This window comes from Notechis scutatus, chromosome 5 (genome assembly GCF_049901735.1).
Source record: "Notechis scutatus isolate UNSWTSFEM ecotype Mainland chromosome 5, rNotScu1.2, whole genome shotgun sequence".
NCBI classification, from domain to species: Eukaryota; Metazoa; Chordata; class Lepidosauria; order Squamata; family Elapidae; genus Notechis; species Notechis scutatus.
In genome coordinates, this window is record NC_142013.1 from 77,063,336 (window position 1) to 77,068,530 (window position 5,195).

Here is a 5,195-nt window from a genome sequence, read left to right on the forward strand (position 1 = left end):
ATGGACGACACAACTCGACCAGGGCAAAGCAATAGACGCAATCTACATAGACTTCTGTAAAGCCTTTGATTCAGTGGTACACGACAAACTACTCCTAAAAATAAAATCCTATGGTATCTCTGGACAACTGAATAACTGGATAGAAGCATTCCTGTCAAACAGACAACAAATGGTCAAAATCGGGCGTCCTATCAAATCCAGTACCTGTCAATAGTGGTGTTCCCCAAGGCAGTGTTCTAGGACCAACTCTCTTCATACTCTACATAAACGACCTCTGTGATCATATTAAGAGCAATTGCGTTCTCTTGCTGATGATGTAAAGCTGTTCAATACCACAGACAATACTGCTACCCTACAAAAAGATCTTGACTATGTATCAGAATGGTCAAACAAATGGCAACTTCAAATCTCAACAAATAAATGCTCTGTCTTACATATTGGCAAAAAAAATCAGAAAATAAAATACAAGCTGAATAGTCAAGATCTTGTTGATGACCCATGCTCTGTAAAGGACCTTGGAATACTCACCTCTAATGATCTAAGTGCTAGAGCCCACTGCAACTACATAGCCAAAAAGGCATTAAGAGTTGTTAACCTAATCCTACGTAGCTTTTTCTCTGGTAATATCACACTACTAACCAGAGCATACAAAACATTTGCTAGACCAATACTCGAATACAGTTCATCAGTCTGGAACCCACATTACGTATCTGATATTAGCACAATTGAGAAAGTCCAGAAATATTTCACAAGAAGAGTTCTCCACTCCTCTACTCGTTGTAGAATACCTTATGCCACCAGACTTGAAATTCTAGAACTAGAAAACCTTGAATTACGCCGTCTTCGGTCTGACTTAAGCATGGTATATAAAATCATACATTGCAATGTCCTACCTGTCAATGAATACTTCAGCTTCAACCATAACAACACAAGAGCACACAATAGATACAAACTCAAAGTAAACCGCACCAAACTTGATTGCAGGAAATACGACTTCAGCAATAGAGTGGTCAATGTCTGGAATACTCTACCCGACTCTGTAGTTTCTTCCCCAAACCCCAAAAACTTTAACCTTAGACTGTCTACTATTGACCTCACCCCTTTCCTAAGAGGCCTGTAGGGGCGTGCATAAGCGCACCAACGTGCCTACCGTCCCTGTCCTATTGTTTCTCTTATTCTTTTATTTTTCTTATATGTACCCATTTCATGTATCCACAACTATATATACATTTATACTTATTATCTTGTAAACAATTGGCAAATCAAATAAATAAATAAAATAAATAAATAAAGAAGTGTCTACACTGGCTGGGATTTGCTTACATCTTTCCAACATGAAGGCTCCATAGCCACACAGAACTAAGTCTTCAGAATAATGAATCTTAAGTAAGAGTTTGCTTTTTTATGTCTATCATTCTGTGATACAAAACATAGGGCATAAACTATTTCTTATACTGAAGAAATTCCATAGGGAAAAAAGGCAGCTAGTGAGCCTTCCCAAAAGAAACAAAGCATGGTTTGGCTTGGTTTGTTTTTTTTAAGTAAACTTTTGGGGAAATACTTTTGTCAAGAGATACTGTATAAATGATTCTAGTATAGAAATTATATTGTTACTGTAGATTATAAATCCACAAAAAATATTTTTTAAATTCCCTTTTGGGAGGGGTTACTATCTATTAAATCAGTCAATTCTTTAACTATACTGGTTTGATTTATATTCTATAATCTTAAGATAGCACAATATACTGATACATATAATTATGTAAATAGTATTATATATCATTAAAACTAAAGAAGAAAAAAGAAAGAAAAGAGTATGAAGGCTTGAATAGATCAGATATACATTTTCCTGCTCCCCGCTTGGGCGTGGGATTGGATTAAATGACCGACAAGGTCTCTTCCAACTCTGATTATCTGTATCTCACAAACAACACTCCATATTGTGGAATGGGCATAGATATCCAATATATGCATTGGTGATATTATATTAGTGACATCATCGCACAAATTAGATGAATTATGCAATGTGTGTGATGATGTCACTAATCCTCTGCAGAAATTCATAGGAGACACTTTGGCTGGCTTCGTCCATTGTTCTAAGGCAGGGATCTTCAAACCTGGCAAATTTAAGACTTGTGGACTTCAACTCCCCAAATTCCTCCTCTGGTCTTGTTAGCTCAGGAATTCTGGGAATTGAAGTCCACAAGTCTTAAACTTGCCAAGTGTGAAGACCCTTGTTCTAAGGCACGATACAAACTTATTTTGACTTAATATGCCATTTGCACCTTGTTATTTGACTTATAAACCGCACTGGATGGCTTACCATATCATGTCAGCCCATCCAATTTTGGTTTATTTCACAAACCATAGTTGTAATAAATATGACTCAGTGGGATGTGTAAATCCAAGTGGTGACAAGCTGCAGAAAGAAATGGCATACTACAGGAAACTGCTTTAAGGCGATTCATACTTTTGTCTATATAGTTCAGCTGTAGTTATGTTGACAGGCAGAAGAAAACAGGTTTCAAGCAAAATTAAGGTTAAGGAAATGTAACAATTAGAACATGAGACATGATACATGTGAAACATGTGGTCTATAAGTGAAGTTTAATTCCATTCATACATTACTTGCAGAGATCCTGATTCAAAGGACAAAAAATTCTTCAGGTAAGGCAAGTTAAATTCCCTAAAGACCATAAACTGGGGGGACTCCACCCTCACCACAACCATAGAGTCAAAGAGTTCAGGCAAGAAGATTGCATGCAGGAGCAACAAATTCAAATTATCTCCAGAGACAACCTAACAGGGTTTCACATCCAGTCATTTATGGGGCATAGGCATGAAAGACCACCACAGTATCCCATAGTCACCCCTCTCCAGTCCACTATTTTGCACCACATTTTCAAAGCTGTTATCACTTCACAGCCTTAATCTATTCAGTCTCTTTTTAATCAGGTGAATGAAGAAAGCACTTGGCCTCTTAACAAAGCCACAAATGTTTACTTTCATATTAAAAGAGGCTTTATGAAAGAGGCTTGTCATAATACAATCTGGAATTATTATTCAAGAATGATTAACTATATTATGTACATCTCAAAACATGGGAGAGTCTAGCAGACATACAATAAAAATACTGTATAGAAGAAAAATAAATCTTCAGTTTTGGAAGGCTGATAATCATTTCACAAAATAATATTAGACATAGACTAATGATCAGTAATTACAACAAATAAAAGGAGATAAAACCTTGCAATATACAGCTTAAAAATCAAGATAGTATCTATCCTAATAAATTTGTTCAAACTTGCAGAGGAATCAGTTTAAATACATGTCATTTTATCTTTCATTGTATTTTCAGCTGTTGGACTGAGGTTTTATGCTGCATTTTTTTTTAGCATAAAGCAAAGAATCTCCAATCCTCTTCAACTGCCTCAGCTGTGGGAGCACATTTCCCATGATTAAACCCAGAGCTAACTCAAACATTCTTTCTCGTATATTTTCCTTTTGAATTTGAAAGCAAGGTTTGAAATTTGGCTGGTGGTAATAGACTCGTTGCTTTTAGCAACAGCATTGCAAAACTCTTTTTGGTGGCCAGCACCTAATGGAGTTGTTTGTCCTGACCTGGTGGCTCTCAAGGTTTCCTAGAGCAAGGACAGAAGAGGATTCAAATGGCCTACCTACTGCATTAGATCAGTATGGTGGTTTTACAATGACATGGGCTAACCTTATAACTGACACAAGAATGGCATCCCAACTATTCCCTGGTCAGATAAAGAATGGCTTGTGATAAATCACATACTGTATTCATATAGACACACAGTAGTTATATTTGTATAGGTTCTCCACACCAAGAAGAATTCATGTCCAAAGAAATGTAGCCCAAGCCTCTGGAATTAGTCTTGCTAGAAGGTATGATAATGCTAAAGGAAACTATATTATTTTGTTTGTTTGTTTGTTGTGGTATTGCAAGCAGTGGAAAATCATGGGCAATTAATAAAATTGCATTCCTTGTATTGACATGCGTCTTCAATCAATATAACTAAGGATTTCCCAAAATTAAGATTGAAATAGATTAAGATACTATGTTTTGACATGCTTTGCTCAGGAAATAACATTTTGTAACTAGCAAATAATTACTGAAGTCCTACAGGTTCAATTATGTTTGCTTACAAATTGGACCACAAACACCTTTATGGCTAAAACCATGTGTTCATGCAAAAGAAATGTATCATCTTCTCAGACAATCCAGTCAAATAAGACACAATTAAGGATTAAGTTCTCAAGTATTAAATCTGATGACATAGGACTCTTGAATTTATTGGGAACTGAAAAAGCTTTAGTTCATGCATCTCATCTCATATGTATCTGCTTTATTGGGATGTGCATAAGACTTTTGGAAGTTAACTATACAACCTCTGATCTATTGAGTCATTGTTCAACTTTGTCATCATTTCAGAGATATTCATTTACTTAAACTGATATCATATCTGATTTGAGCAGAGGTGCTTAGTATCTAAACAGATAAATAAATGCTTCTGCTCTGTGAGCTGCATTTGTATCTAGTTTGCGTCCAGTCCAAATTCAAGATGCTGGTTTTAATCTTCAAAACACTTTGTAGCATGGGATTCAGTTATTGGAAGGAGTGTCTTTCCCCAGTTACATCAGCCCATCCCATTAAATTTCAGAAAGAAGTTATATTGAAGGTACAATTCACTAAGAACCGATATGTTGGTCTCAGGAGTTGTGCCTTCTCTACTGTGGTGTCACCTTACAGAATATCCTCACCCCTCCCACCCACCCCAAAAAATTGCCCTATCTTTTTTGATTTTCAAAAGGCTACCAAGCCTGGGGCTCCCAGGGAACCAGACTTTTGTCTCAATGGCTCCATTGCTGAGGGGGGCATTTTTATCCCCTCTTTTCCTCATTAGTATTTTTGCTTTTATGATTATTTATTACTGTGGCATTTTAGATTTTGGTCTGTTTTATGTTGGCCTATTTTATTTATTGTTTTGCACTGCCCAGGTACTTTGGAGTACCTTCCAGGAAAAAGATTTCCCCTCATTATGGGTGAGAGTTCTTTTTCCCACCCTAAACAGGAGTCTTTTTTTTTCCCCGACCCCAAATGTTAACCTGTGGTAGAGGGCGGGGTAGTATTAGTATGCCAGGCACTACAGTAGCTCACTTGGGCTAAAGAT